We start from the raw sequence: 17,067 nt of genomic DNA, 5'->3' as shown, positions 1-17,067 counted from the left end.
TTAACTATTTCCATTCTCATTTTTTTTTGAAAAAATAAATAAGAAAAAAATTGATTATCACGATTTTGACAAATTTTCAAAGAAAATTTATAAATTTTTTAGAAAATTGTAATATTCAACTTTTTTGTATAAATTGTTCGTTTTTTATGTACTTTTAAAAAAAAAAAAAAATATCAAAAAAAGATAAAATAGAAATTTTATCCAAAAACATGAGAGCCAAAATTTTTTCCAACTTCTGAAGGCAAAAAAGCTATCAAAATTTTTATTTTTTTCCTTCGCGACATTTTTTATCATAAATTCGTCATAAAAATAAACAGAATAAAAAAAATTTGGAAATGTTAATTTTTCACCTAATTATGGCCAAAAATGGGGTCAACAATTTTAATTTTCATTTTTTTGAACAAAATTTCTATTTGATTTTATTAATATTTTTTTTTTGAAAAATACATAAAAAAATGAACAATTAAAAAAAAAAAATTGATCACAATTTTAACAAATTTCCAAAAAAATTTATAAATTTTTTAAAAATTGTGATATTAAACTTTTTTTTATTAAATTGTTCGTTTTTTTATTTACTTTTTAAAAAAAAAAAATAAATCAAAAACTTCAAAAAAAAAAATAAAATAGAAATTTTATCCAAAAACATGAGAGTTAAAATTTTTTCCAACTTTTGAAGGCAAAAAAAGCTATCAAAATTTTTATTTTTTTCCTTTGCGACATTTTTTATCAAATTCGTCATAAAATAAACAGGATAAAAAAAAATTTGGAAATGTTAATTTTTCACCTTATTATGGCCAAAAATGGGGTCAACTTATTTTAATTTTCATTTTTTTGAACAAAATTTCTCTTTGAATTTAATAATATATTTTTTTTTTGAAAAATACATAAAAAAATGAACAATTTAGAAAAAAAAATTTTAATATCACAATTTTAACAAATTTTATAAATTTTTCAAAAAATTGTAAGATTCAACTTTTTTTTTTATTAAATTGTTCGTTTTTTATATACTTTAAAAAAAAACATCAAAAAAAAATAAAATAAAAATTTTATCAACCATTTTAATTTTCATTTTTTTGAACAAAATTTTTATTCGATTTTCGTAATATATTTTTTTTTGAAAAATACATGAAAAAATGAACAATTAAAAAAAAAAGTTGATTATGACAATTTTAACAAGTTCATAAATTTTTTAGAAAACTGTAATATTCAACTTTTTTCTAAATTGTTCGTTTTTTCATGTACTTTTCAAAAAAAATATATTAAAAAAAGATAGAATATAAATTTTATCCAAAAACATAAGCCAAAATTTTTTCCAACTTTTGAAGGCTAAAAAATTTATCGAAATCTTTATTTTTTTCTTTCACGACATTTTTAATCATAAATTCGTCGTAAAAACAAGCAGAATAAAAAATTTGAAATATTAATTCTTCACTCAGTTATGACCCAAAATAAATTTGACCCGACTTGTAAATAATTACCTTTTAAATTAAAGCTACGTTTTTTTATAAATTGTTAATCTAGAACTCGGAAAAAAAAGTATAAATATAAATATTCGACCTCAATAAACGTGTTAATTGCAGTAAGAATAAATAATACCAAGTGAGCTTATTTAAATGATAGCAATAATTTACACAATTTAAATAGACTTAAATGTGCTCAGCACACGACATTATTCAATATACGTAATACGATTATTGTAACACATTTAAAATTTTTATTAATCATTCGAGCTTTATTTAAATCGCGGCCTTTTTTAATAATTAAAAAATATTTGTAACAAAAAATTCAGCGTAATTTATTGTTATAAATATAAAATATTTAATTGGTCAATTTGCTCACTAGCAGATAGATTGAACGATAAAATAATTTGTTTGATAATAAATAAAAAAGTGCCATTATATAAATAAAAAAATATTCATTGATATATATAATATAATAGTACACATTTGTATAACTTTTAAAACATTTATCGAGTAAATATGATTAAACTCAACACACGGCTTTAAAATAATAATTACCGAGTGAATTAAATTTTTAAAAATATTATTTTATTTACTAGCGAGTACTTAAGCTGTTGTCTTTTCTCTTTAATTTAGATTTGTAAATATTTAGCTCTTCTATTAATACTATATCAATAAATAAACAGAATTTTAATAAATATACACAAATTAAAATAGTTATGTTAATATTTATTAAAATCTGAAAATGTATACTTAATTATTTATATAGACAGAAATTTTTCGGTGAGTGTGTAAATATAAAACACATAAATATTTTTTTAGTCGTTATCAATAAAGTGGATATCGCTATTACTTGAGTAGACAAAGTAAAGTGTTGTTCTTAAATATGGATCTTTGTTATTTTCTACTCTGTCTCCAATCTTTGTTCTTCTGAAAACTGAAACAAAAATCCAGGGCATAATTTATCAATAATTAATATTTGTAATTTGTAATTATTTATGACACTGAAATTTAAAGACATTTAATAATTTTTATAAAAAAAAATTTTATAATAATTTTTTTTTAAATAAAAAAAAAATAATTTTTTTTAATTAAAAAAAAAATTTTTTTTTAAACAAAAAATGAATATCTAATTTTTTTTAATTAAAAAAAAAATTTTTTTTTAAACAAAAAAGAAATACCTAATTTTTTTTTAATAAAAAAAAATATAATATTTTTTTTTAATAAAAAAAAAATTATGATTTTTTTTTAAATAAAAAAAAATAATAATTTTAAAAATAAAAAAAAAATAATTTTTAACAAATTAATTTATTACAAAAAAAAATTATTTTAAAAATATATAATTTTTAAGTGCTTTTAAAAATTATAAATGAAATTTTTTTAAATAACTTTTTATACCTTGTTAATTAAAAAAAAAAATAAAAAAATCGTCGTCTGATAATTCCAGTGTCATAATTATTACTATATTTTTGTTTAGTATTTAATATTTAAAATTATTAATTGTATTAGAACACTTTATATTATTTATTAAAAATGTCAATGCAATGTACCAGGGTTGACAGGCTGAGTAATAAATTTTTTATATAATCTTAGCAGAATCTCAGACAATATATCCATAGGTTAAACATTTTATTTTATTTGGTTTTATTTTATGATACTCGTAAGCTCGCGGAGAACCACTGAACTCCATGTTGACATAATCGACCCCACGTCGAGACTCTAGTGGTGCGTCGGACTCGATTCTAAGCTGTAGCTGGTATTACCGGCTACAAGACTCGTCGACGTTTTGCACGTCCTATCTTATAGACATTATCTAGAATATTTTTACACCGTTTATTTGAGCTTGTTGGAAATATATTTACGAGCGCTCGCTCAATAAACAAAATTATCATCAAATAACATTTTTTTCATATTTTTAATTCTCTGCCATATCTTTCATTTTTCAATTTAATTTTTTTAATGCTAAAAAATTACCTTTTAAATAAATACTAATTTTTAAAATTAAAAAAAAAATTTATCTACAATTTCAAAAATTAATTTATTTTAAATAATTTTAAATGATAAAATTTTTTTTTCAACATATTAAACAAAAATTTTATTTAATTATTATTATTTTCATTTAAAAAAAAAATTATCTAAAATTTTTAAAATTAATTTATTTTAAATAATTAAAAAAAAATTTTTTTTTTCAACTTATTAAACAAAAATTTTATTATTATTATTATTATTATTATTTTATATTTATCTTCTTCATAATATTGCAAACAAAATAATAAAGAAATTGTTATTATTTAACTAAGATTTAAATAACAATGTACTATTCTTTCCTGAAGAAACTGACCCGACAAAAGTATTAATGCGAGAAAAGTATTAAAATTGAAGACAACCTTGAACCAACAGGCCCATTCAAGTAAACCATTAAGGAAAAAGGGTTAAACTAAAATAAAACTATTAAATCCTATTACTTTTAACTCGCTTACAATAGAATACTTCTCAGGTGTACTTAAAATCCTTTTATTTATTTTTTATTCCAAAATTACGCTATCAGGGATGAAAAATACTTAAAATTTCGTCTAGAATTCTGGGCTCAGGTTTTCCCCAGTAACAAGTTTTTAAAACCTAAATTTTATGATCTTCTTGAAAGCTGGATCCCATAGATGCTACATCACTTAAAACCGCAACCACGTACCTAATAGTTAAATAAAAAGACATATAATTATTATTTATTATAAAGGAAAAAACGTGATACTTTTAGCAGACAGCTTCCAGCGGCTCTCTTCACTCAAGAAAATTTTATCCGGCATCATAAATCGATTATGAGTTTATGACGGCGGCATGCATTTTATTTCTTCTCATAAAAATATCTAAATTTCTTCTTTTTTTTCAACTTGTTCATTACCACTAAGGTAATTTAACACCTTGTAAATATTTTTCCCTTTTCACACTGAAATATTAAATATTAGACGAAAAAAAAGGTTCACTTGAGCCAAGAAAATATTTTTCTTCCCACAAGAAACTTAACTTATTCCAACAAAATTAATTCTCTTATTTTAAGAAATACGTATCTTGATCCAAAAATATTTATTTGTCAAGAAAATCTTGGTGTTTTGAGAAAATTCAGCCTCTTGCTCCAAAAAATTAAATATAAAGATAGAAGTTAATTTTCATTAATATTTTTATTGATTATCATGTCAAATGGGAAGATCAAATAATATTTCATCATTTTTTTTCATTCAATATAGATAATTACATGCTAAAATAATATAAAAAGGGTATCAAATATTCAAGAGAAAAATTTTCTCAAGGTAAGAAAATTTTTTTCTCAACTGAAGTAGGCGGCGTTGCTTCCCTAAAGTATCTAAAAATCTTGATCAAATATAAAAATTTATTGTACCAAGTATTTATGATAATTTGAATAAAAAAAAATTACTTCCATCAAGAATAGAATTTCAAAAAAAATTTTTACTTCGGCCAACATAACTTCGGTCTTTTTTCAGGTACTTGAAAATTTTCTTGAGTCAAAAATTTTTTTCTCCAGTCAAGAAATTTTTCTTTCTGTATATTTAATGAAAATTAAGTTAGCCGATATCTAAAAATTTTTATAATTTTTTTTTATTGAATAAATTATTACAAAAAACTTGAAAAACTGCAAGTGCAATTTTAAAAAAATATTTTTCTGTTCTAATTTAATTATTGAAAAAAAATTAAAAACGTCGGCTTACTTTAGTATTATAAAAAATTCCATCTTTAGACGCTTAATTTAAAAAAATTACAAATGGAATTATTTAAAATAATTTTCTAGGCTTAATTTATTATTCTAGAAGCATTAAAAAATTATCAAATGTTTGCGAATTTTAGTTTCATAAAAAAAAACAAATAAATAAATAAATATTGAAAAAAAAAAAACCAAAAAATTAAAAACATCGGCTAACTTTAGTACTAAATTAATACTTATTAAATATAATTAACACCATTATACTTTTTGTTTTAAATATTTAGAAAATAATAGCAATGATAAGGGTTTATTCAATTGAATTTAAAAATTCTTGATCAAATAAATTGAATATTATTGACAAAAAATTTTTTTTTTTAAATTGATAATAATAAAATTGATATTTAAATTAAAAATCGAGATAATTAAATTTTGATAATAATGTTTGAAGAAGCAATAAGTTAAAAATAATCAGATTTTAATTGAACGGTAATTTGCTCGGGAGTTGATTGCCAGTTTTACCAATTACATATATTAAAGGCAATACGTGTGCATATGTGTAATGTAAAACATGGATGAATAATTAAAGTTTAATTTATACCCGTACGTCTCATGCATCAGTGCGTTGCCAGTCACATTTTCGACAGAATTATTATTTCACTCGTTTCCGGTTAAATTTTCATTGTGTCGCCGGGAGCACACTCCCAATCATTTATATACACATATATACAAGTACGATCAATATAAATATGAAGAATATATATATAGCAGCTACTAGACCGTGGGAGCACGCCCGGGGATATATTAATTGAAACGTGCCTTCGGGAATCCGGCGAGTCATCGCGAGCGAGGTGAAAATTATTAAAATTGACTCGGACGAGTACTCGAGTACTTTTTATATGATGCACTTCACGTGGGGTCTCGCTTATAACTTATTCCAACACGAGTAAGCTCTAAATCGCGGCTAATTTTTCACCCGATCCGCGGACTCATCCACCACCTGCTTTACACCTTTTTACTTTTTGTTTTAATAATTGTTCTATCGCATCCCTTGTAACTGTCAACCGATTAGATGATGATGTTGATGTCTTTTTTATAATTTATAATGACATTAAAGTTTATTTGCCTTTTTTAATTTTTTTAACAGGCAAATTTCTTCCAAAAAATTATTTTTTTATATTTCCACACTTGAATTTTTTTTTAACTATAATTTTTTGCTAAAAAAATGATCAAATTTCTATGAATTAATTTTAATTGAAGAATGCTATTATAGTTAGCAGTTATTTAGTTATTTTTTAATTTTTTTTAATAAAATTTCCTTATTAAAATTTCTACATTTCAATTTTTATTTCTAATTTTTTTAAACATAATTTATTTCTCAAAAAAATTCTTAAAATTATTAAATATCTGCTGAATTAATTTTCATTCCAAGAAAATTATTTTGAAAAAATTGCATTTTTAACTTTTTCAAATTTCTACATGTCAATTTTTGTTTATAATTTATTTGTTAAAAAAATTATTAAAATTATCAAATATTTGCTAAATTAATTTTCATTGACAAATTACATTAAAGTTAGAAGTTATTTAACTATTTTTTAATTTTTTTTAACACACAAATCTCTTCTAAAAATTATTTTGAAAAAATCCCTTATTAAAATTTTTACATGTCAATATTTATTTCTATTTTCTTAAGTCATAATTTATTTGTTTAAAAAAATTATCAAATATCTGCTAAATTATTTTTCATCCCAAGAAATTATTTTTAAAAAATTGCATTTTAAAATTTTTAAAATTTCTACATGTTAATTTTTATTTCTAATTTTTTTAGCCATAATTTATTCGTTAAAAAAATTATTAAACTCATCAAATATCTGCTAAATTAATTTATAATGACATAAACAAGTAAAAATTTCATGAATTTACATAAGTTTAAAAAAAAAACAAACTATAATTTATAAAATATGCAGCTGGGAATTACTAAACACTTTTCGGGCGTTCCAAAATATTTTTATAAATTATTAGTATAAATAAAGATTTCCGAAGGTAGATGAAGTTTTATTTAATTTATTTAATTGATAAAATATCATTTTCGCATGATTTAATATTTTTATTAATTTAATTGCCCATAAATTGTGTAATATTTACATTGTGTCATATGATTTTTGTATTTGTATTTAATATTCATTTTATTCTGTGTAATTATTTAATTTATTTGAATTAAAAATGAACATTTTTAATATTCACTTAAAAAATAATGAAAAACTTTAAATTTAAAACTTTAGAATTTTAAAATTCCGCGCGGCACAATTTAAATTAGAAATTTAAAATTCCGCGCTGCGCGCGCCATTTTTTTGGCCAATAAAATCGCGGGCCCCATTTTGGATTTTTTAGTACTTGACTACCTTCACAGAATCTGACTCAGCGGTTTTGAGTAAGAGAATGGCAGTTAGAAAATTTGCAATTACAGTTAGAAATTTTTCAATTTAATTAAATAAATTTTATTTTTGTAATTATTTCAAAAAGAATCATCGGTTTTAGAGATCTAAACAAGAACTTTGACTTGAAATAAGGTAAAAACGAGACAATGACTTATCAAATATTGATGTCAAACAAAAGAAAGTCAACAAGAATATGACCAGTACTGACAAGCAGAGTTCTAATCTCAAAAAATATCAGAGAAATGTAAAAGTGAGTCGAAAGTGACTAATTTTTATGTTTAAGTAAAAAGATAAAAATTAGTTTACTAGATATTTAATAATTTTTTTTTTCCAAATAAATACCTTATGGCAAAAAAATGAGAAAAAAAAATTGACGTCTAGAAATTTTAAACAATTACAAATGCGATTTTTTAAAAAAAATTTTTTGTCAAAAAAATTAATTTAGCCGATATTTGATAATTTTTTAACTAATGAAATTATGTCTAAAAAAAATTTTTTTTTTTAAATTGACAATTAGAAATTTAAAAAATTTTAAAATGATTAAATGACAACTAACTTTAATGTCATGAAAAATTATTTTGAAAATCAATTTAGCAGATATTTAATCATGTTTAGAACTTTTGTTATCAAATAAATTACGGCAAAAAAAAAAAAATGAAATTTAGAAATTTTTAAAAATTAAAAATGCAATTTTTTAAAATCAATTTAATTGTTAAAAAAAATTAAAAATTCATCAAGTGACAGCTAACTTTAATGATGAAAATAAAGTTAGCCGACATTTAAAAATTTGTATTATTTTTTTATTAAAAAAATTATTTCAAAAAAATTAAAAAAAAATTTTTTTCATTTGTAAAAAACTATCAGTGCAATTTTGTAAAAATATTTTTTAGTTCTAATTAAACAAATTAAGCAAAATCAAAAAATCAAAATGTCGGCTAACTTTAGTAATAATGATAATTAATTTAGCCGACATTTAAAAATTTTTAAGATTTTTTTTTCATTAAAAAAATTATTACAAGAAAATAAAAAAAAATTTTCATCTGAAAAAAACTTTAAAAACTGTAAGTGCAATTTTTTAAAAATATTTATTTTGTTCTCATTTAATTATTAAAAAAAAGTCAAAAAATTAAAAACGTCGGCTAACTTTAGTATTATTTATTAATATACTTTAATGTCTTAAATTATTAAATGATTATTAACTTTAATATCTTAGTAAAAAGTATTACTAATAATGATAATAATAACAACAATAGGTCATGCTTTTACAGATTCAAAATAATCTCTCGTCAATTTACTTCTGTCGAATAGTATCACCAGTGATTGTATTGTGCCCGCGTACACAAACAAAAGTTAGCGGGAAGCCTATACTACCTATGATCTATTGAGTTTTACAAGTTTACAATGTTCGTTTGGTCGCTCGCCAGCCGACGTACATTAGTAATATACTGAATACGCCAGAGTGAGAGGTGAGTCACTGGAATTTATAACCCCGTCTTATCTTAATGCCCCGAAAAATGCATGGGAAATAAAGGACCTAAATTAAAGCATAAAAATATAGTAAGCAGTCATGTCATCATTGTAAAAATATTTGTTTATACTTTGCTCCGTGAACTGGGAAAGATAGTGCTGCATTCTCGACTTTGTACCCAGTGAATAGAGAAGAATCATCGGGAAAGTCGGGGGAGGTCTTGCTCTATTATTTTAACGTTTGGTCGTCGCTTCTAAGCGATCTAGGGGACAGCTCATGAACGTGAGTAACAGTATCTGTGTCGAGGAAAGCGAGATAGCCGACCCCGGGGTTGCAAATCTGGGAAACGCTCTCCGAGGCACGCGTTCCAGGCTCTCATCCGTCTGCAGCCCGTCGAGCTTGATAAAGCACACTCCAATAATTGTTTTTTTTTTTTCTGTATCCTCTCAAGTGTATCGATTTTTTGTCAAAGCTCATATCGCAGGAAAAATTTATTTCGCTGATAAATTGTTTGTTTATAAATTGGCGGAAGATATTTTATCATTTTTAATTTTTTTTTAACGAATAAATCTGAAAAATTATAAAAAAAAAAATTCTTTACAATTTTTTTTGTGGAATTTTTTTTACTCATCATTTTGTTACTAAAAAAAAAAAAATTGGTAATTATTTACAAGTGGGGTCAATTATTTTAATTTTCATTTTTTTGAACAGAATTTCTATTTGATTTTATTGATATATTTTTTTTTTTGAAAAATACATTAAAAAAATTATGAAAATTAAGTTAGCCGACATCTAGAAATTTTTCGAATTTTTTTTTATTGAAAAAATTGTTACGGAAAAATAAAAAAAAATTTTCATTTGTAAGAAACTTGAAAAACTATAAGTGCAATTTTTTAAAAATATGTTCGTTTTTTTATGTACTTTTCAAAAAAAAATATATCAAAAAAAGATAAAATATAAATTTTATCCAAAAACATGAGAGCCAAAATTTTTTCCGACTTTTGAAGGCAAAAAAGCTATCGAAATCTTTATTTTTTTCTTTCACGACATTTTTTATCATAAATGCGCCGTAAAAAATTATTTGTAAATAATTAACTTTTGAATTTTTTTTTTATAATTTACCTATCAAAGAAAAAAATATAAAATGTCTTCTAATTTCAGGATCTTGTAAATTTTTAATTTATTTTTGACACTTGTCTCTGCTGATATACTTTACCTATTTATTTGTCTAGCCACTGTTTAATTTTTTTCATAGCCAGCATAACTATAGGGATTTAAATACTTCAAACTAATACTCTAAAGATTTGAAATCTATCGATCCCTTAAAGTAAGCCTGCCTACTAATATGGATTTCATTTAATGACCTTTTTGTCTGGATCTAGAAACATTTTTTTCTAAGACTTAGACAGATTGTAAAAGCCTATCTCTTGAGATCGCAATTATCCTAGAATTGCTACCTGTTCGGTTCTAACATCAGGGCGCGTGTCAAGACCAGGCTTTGGGTTTTTTTTTCCGTCTGTCGGCCTACTTTTTGCACGTCAATAATAAACTGGACATTAGTAGCACAAGGTAATATAACTTGCTTCTGCTTAAATAAGTTAGATGTTATGTACGCACATAATGAAATTTGTATTTTTTATTCGTCCTGAGGAAACTCAAATACTTCACGAGGATCAAAGTGTTGCTTGTTCACAAGTTTTTTTTTTTTTTTTTTTTTTTTTTTTAAAAAGTACTAAAGAATTGTCCTTTTTTCACAGGTGATAAGCCGGTATATATATCAACAGTCTATAGGATTTTAGAATATGTAAATTTGAACATGTGTTTCAGTTTAAAGTTTTGTTAAAATAATCGTTTAGATCTTAAGCAGCTCGACTTAAAGTTTTAATCCGGTTTTTAAATTTAAATCCCTTTAAAATTTAACAAAATACTTCCATCGGGAGTTTCCCAATTTTTTTCAATAATTTTTATTGAATGCTGAATTTTAATTACTTTTTGGCATTGCTAATTCTAAAAGGGCGGACGGGTAATTTTTGTACGTCCTTTTTGAGAGTGTACTAGAATTGAATTTTGCGCCTGACTATAGAGTTTGCATATATTTTCATGCTTATGATATATTCGACCAATTACGTTACGAATAGTTTGATGCCACATACATTTCATCTCAATTTTATATTAAGAAAACTAAAAGGGAGGCGGAAAAATATTTTTTTTCTAAAAAGATTTTAGTAATTTTAAGAATAGAAAATTTTTAATAAAATTGTTCAACTTTTTGCTCTAAAAATTTGCAATTTTAAATTAACTTTTATTAACTTAATTTTTTTAAGTATTAAAAATTTTTTTTTCCAAAAATATAAAATCAATTTTTATTAAAAAAATTATTGTTCAAATTTTAACTCAATCAATAAGTTCAAAATTTAAAATAATTTTGGAATTAGATTGAACATTTTTATTTATTATTTTAAAAAATTCTAAAATAATAATTTCCCAAATTTTGACCTTTAAAATAAAACAAACTTGTAAATAAAAATCTCAAAGAAAAATTAGAAACAATCTTGTCATACATCTGGTACTTTTAGTATATCACCAGTACACCTCATATGTTAAATAAACTTCCATCCAATCGGATTAATTTTATCAGATGCAATTTGAGGATAAATAAAAGAATATTTAAGTGGTAAACATTAAGGAAAGACACGTGTCTTGTCAGTAAATCGTCAATCTGTTAATATTTTTGTTTGTTTATTTATTATGTATTATGTATTATGTACATGTACAATAATAATACATAATACACACGCGGTGGAAGTGGAGGATTGTGTCAATCTTAACGATTAACTAGCAATTTATTATTTACAGTAGATTACAGAGTTATATCAATTTATACATCTTTTTTTAGCTACAGGTCTTCGGCAATTGTTTGCTGATTGTCTGATTATTTTAGATACATATTTGATAATAAAATAAGGTGTCGAGACTAAGAGCAAGGTGTATGACAGCGACACGATTATGTTATGACTGCCCAAGTAAAGACTACTCCAAACATTTCTTCTTTTATTTTATTCATAATAAAAACATACATGGATACATAAAAATATAATAAAGACTCGGATGGAGTAGAGAGGAGCCAAGCTACTAAATAATCCTCCGGGTTTTAAATATTATTTTATATAAAGTAAATGTGTATGTAGAAAAAATAATATACCTGGTGCCCACATGGGTGGCCCGAGGTTCGCCACTTCGTATATATTAACACCGATGATAACTCGGCATACATAAAAGACTAGGGTTTATTTTTATATTGAATTGTTAGTTGTAGTTGGGAAAAGAAAAAAAAAAGTTAAATAAAAAATAATAGAGGAGAATAAAAGTACTATACAGTTTATAAGTATCTAAGAGTGGTATAGAGGGAAAAACAAAGAGAAGAAATAGTTTAGTTGTAGTATATATATTTGAGTCAAGCACCGCCGAGCGGAAAAGTATTTAATTAGTGGGTTTTGTTTTATTTTTTATTGTCTTTTATTATGTTTTTATCTGTTTTATTTTTCAATTGGTGATATCAAACAATAAACGGCCCCATAAAATTTTAAATAAGAAAAAAAAACTCTCTGACACGCTTGACACCAAAAACAAGAGAAATATTTAAATAAAAATAAGAGAATATTTAAATAAAATAAGTAATTGTGGGAAAAAAAATGTTTTAATATTTATGAAAAATAAATATGAATTTTTTGTATTGAAAAAGAATAAACGTGACCTACTGAGAGTAAATTCACCTGATTTGTTAAAATTAAAAATCTAGACTTTTGGCGTTAAATACACATTTTTTTAGTTGAGAGTGTGACTTAGGCTAAATAAAGAAACACGAGGTTTAAAACAACAAAATCACCATATATTTATTTTTAGACCAGCGAAAACTCGACGGGTTATATATATATAAGCACTCTATCACGACAGGTACCTCGTATCTGTATTTTCACTGGTATGCTTTTTGACAACAGCCTTTCTGACAAGTGAGGTGTCGAGATGTTTTTATAGGGCACGTCAGCTTTAAATTATTTAGCAATTCTCGTACATATCGTACATGTGACATATTCTCAAGGATGAATCTCTATTATTCATTTTCCTTTAAATATTTTCTTTCCTTAATCCTCGGTTATTTTTTCATAAAATATTTTACATTACAATCGATTGCTTTCTATAAATTCTAGTCATAAAAGAAGTCTCAATTTTTTTTTTGGGATTTTAAATTTGAACAGCATTTTATATATAAATTTTTGTAATAAAAAATTAAATTCAAAATTTTTCTATTATTTAAAAATTAAATTAAAAATTTCTTATTTTTAAAAAATTAATTATAAATTTTATTATCAAATATTTAATTACTAAATTTTTTTATTAAAAAATTGATTTATAAATTTTTCTATTAAGTAACAATTAAATTGCAAATTTTTGTATTCGAAAAAAATTAATTTAAAATGATATTAGTGAAAAATTAAATTGAAAATTTTTTTATCAAATATTTAATTACTACATTTTAATATTATTAAAAAATTGATTTATAAATTTTTTTATTAGTTTAAATTAAATTACAAATTTTTGTATTCTAAAAAAATTAATTAAAAAAAATGATAATGAAAAATTAAACTGAAAATTTTTTTATCAAATATTCAATTACTAAATTTTTATATTAAAAAATTGATTTAAAAATTTTTTTATTAATTAACAATTAAATTACAAATTTTGGTATTCTAAAAAAATTAATTTAAAAAAAGTTCTAAATAAAAAATTGAATTAAAAATTTTTTTATCATTAAATATTTAATTACTAAATTTTTATATTGGTTAAAAATTAAATTACAAATTTTTCTATTCTAAAAAAATTAATTTAACAAAAATGATATTAGTTTTTTCATTATTAAATATTTAATTACCAAATGTTTATATTAAAAAAATTAGACATAAATTCTTAAAATTAAATTTTAAGCTTACTTTATTTAAAAAAAAAAAAAATATAAAATTAAATTAAAATGAATTGTTTTTTAATGAATGAATTCTAAACATCTAAAATATCTCATAACTAATTTATCAAACTGAAATTCGGATCTTTTTGGCAGAGTTAATACCAGAGCTTCGGGTGATAATTTTGTAGATGGTAGATTCATTTCCGGGCTTCTCGGTTTTATGGCATGTCCGGTTTCACCGTTTGCTCGGTTCAATTACCTCGCGTTATATATATCGGCTCTCTAGGTTTAAATAAAAAAAGATAAAAAGGTATGCGTCATATAGGTGGTATTTGCAGAAGCTTTTTCATTGTACTCCCCACCATACCAGCGAACCAGCGTACACCTATCCACACATTTTTTAAATTGCCTCAACTCTTTTTTCTCTATTCTCTGTTATTTTGTTTGTTCTCTCTATAAAATACTCGAGCCTTGTTTTATAAATATTTGTAACACCGCTCAAAAATAAAGTAATGCAAAAAGAAATATTTACAATAGAGTAACCGTGAGATTACAATCTAACGTAAAATGTTAATAACCGCATTTACCTACATTAATACTTATATATGTATGTATGTAGTGTATAAGCCGAAGAGCTAAGAATTTATCGAGTATGACAAATAAGCTGGTAAATATTTTAAGAAAGCATTGACGAATTATAAATATATACGTTTAATGGTATTATAATTTGTGTGTCTATAGTATTTGTACGGATATGTGTACATGTATATGTACATTCTACAATAATCTGTAATGTGTATTAGAATTGGCATCAGCACGGTGGCAAACTACGGATAACTTGTATGAGTGTTTGTTCAAGTATATACTATTTGAGAGCATCTAGAGTGTCGGTAAACAATTGATTATTTACAGATAAAGATCTAGTCGATTTAAACATTTGTTCTAATATTAACAATCCTCATTAAATATATATTTATATCATTTAATTTATCCTGTTTTACCTTTAATTAATCAGTGTTTATTATTTTTTTTTCTAAAATTTACCAAAGTTTCTTTAAATATTATCAAACAATTACACTTTTAATTTTTAGTTGACATTTAAATTTTTTTAAAATTTTATTTTAATTATTTTTATTATTTACAATTACATAGAAATTTTTTTTTTTATTTTTATAAAGAAAAAAATAAATTCTTGTTACTTTTAGTAATTTTTAATAATTCTGACATTGAAATTTTTCAAAATATTATTTTTAGTAATTATTATTATTATTTAGAAACATAAAAAATTTTTTTTAAAGAAATCAGAAAATTATTATTAAAAAAAAAAATTATTTTTCTATTGCTTTTAATAATTCTTAGTAATTTTCAATAATTCTAACATTGAAATTTTTCAAAATATTTTTAGTAATTATTATTATTATTATTATTATTATTATTTAGAAACATAAAAAAATTTTTTTAAAGAAAACAAAATTATTAAAAAAAAAAAATTAAATTTCTATTGCTTTTAATAATTCTTAGTAATTATTGTTATTATGAAGAAACATTAAAAAATTTTTTTAAAGAAAACAGAAAATTATTAAAAAAAAACAATAATTAAATTTATATTGCTTTTATTATAAACAGAAAACAATTAATAATTAATAATACTGATATTAAAATTTTTTCGTGAATAATTAAAGAAAATTTTTAAAAATTCAAAATAATGGAAATAAAATATTTATTCCATTCAGTATAAATTAAAAAAAAATTATTTTAAATTCTCAAAACTTTTCTATTAGCATAATTACCCAAGACCTTTACACAATAACTTTCTTATCAATGAACAAAATAACAAAGACTTAAACTAGAACCTTCAATAAAATATGAAAATTAATTTAGCATATTTAATAATTTCATAACAAATGAATTATGGCAAAAAAAATTGACATGTAGAAATTTTAAATGCAATTTTTTAAAAATAATTTTTTTGTTAAATAACATTAAAAAATTGTCAAGCGCTAACTTTAAAATCAATAAAATTCCAACAGCACCATAAACTTAGCTTAAAATAATTATATTATTATTTTATCCATAAATATATTAAATATTAGCTCATATGACTGCAAGTAATATAAATAAATAATCAAGGGCACTGACCTTTTTATTTTTATTTATTATCAGGTATCTTAATGAGTGTAATCTCCTCGACGGCCGGCGAGTGCGAGTGTCGATGCACGATACTTCTGTGAAATAATAATCCGTGTGTACAATCATCTCCAAGGAATGCAATTTAAAATAAAAACTTGCCTGTGACTCTGCTTGCTGTCAATTTCTGGTGAGTAAAATTCATAAATTATTAATAATACTAAAGTTAGCCGACATTTTCAATTTTTTAATTATTAAATAAAAACTAAAAAATTCCACTGATAATTTTGTCAATTTTTTTACAAGTGAAATTTTTATTTTCTTCTATTTGTAATAATTTTTCAATAAAAAAATTTTTAGATGTCGGTTAACTTAATTTTCATAAATTATTATTTTAATAATAGAAAAAATTACACTTGCAAACTAAACTCGCGACAGGAAAATTAAAACCATTGAATAGAATAATAAAAACCAAAACATAATTTTTACTGATAGTTGAGTTGATAGTTGACATTTGAAATAGCAGCACAGAGTTGAGGTCGGTTGTCACCAGTCACCAGTATAGTACAGCGACGAGAGACGGCGTCCCGCGAAAATTACGCAAGCAAGCGCGTTAGTCGGCAGTCCATTCGCGAGGGTCTTCCGCGGATTCGCGTGTTGCGCGCGCATTTTCCCGGTTGCGAGGCGTGACATCTCCAAGCCTAGCGCTTCCTCGGCATCGACTGGCGTTCTTTAGCTCATACGGGAGACTCTTTCCTCTCATTGGCTCCCGGAGCAGTCTGGGGTGTGTTTCCGAGTCAGCCGGAGCGTCTAGCTGGAGGGGAGTATTTGAACAAGACCCGGCAGCTCTTGAGCGCCAGAGTACACTCGCTTACCGGCATCCATCCACACTACACAGTGAG

General features: G+C 23.3%; 2 long non-coding RNA genes across 2 annotated transcripts in view; one reads left to right on the top strand and one right to left on the bottom strand.

The window, feature by feature from the left end:
* Positions 1–2,184: 2,184 nt before the first annotated feature.
* On the bottom strand, positions 2,185–16,983 carry LOC123275017. Its single transcript, XR_006511606.1, has 3 exons — positions 16,580–16,983; positions 16,178–16,352; positions 2,185–2,397 (listed from the first exon to the last, which is right to left on the bottom strand). It is a non-coding gene; the product is annotated as an uncharacterized LOC123275017 (long non-coding RNA).
* LOC123275018 overlaps positions 7,644–17,067 on the top strand; it is a 26,921-nt gene continuing 17,497 nt past the window's right edge. The window contains exons 1-3 of the long non-coding RNA XR_006511607.1: positions 7,644–7,860; positions 8,879–9,076; positions 16,202–16,355. This is a non-coding gene — a long non-coding RNA (uncharacterized LOC123275018). The remainder of the gene's footprint in view (positions 7,861–8,878; positions 9,077–16,201; positions 16,356–17,067) is intronic.

Source organism: Cotesia glomerata, linkage group LG1, assembly GCF_020080835.1.
Source record: "Cotesia glomerata isolate CgM1 linkage group LG1, MPM_Cglom_v2.3, whole genome shotgun sequence".
In the NCBI taxonomy this organism is placed as follows: Eukaryota; Metazoa; Arthropoda; class Insecta; order Hymenoptera; family Braconidae; genus Cotesia; species Cotesia glomerata.
Note: the sequence above shows the minus strand (reverse complement) of the source record. Positions and strands in the feature narration are given on the sequence as shown.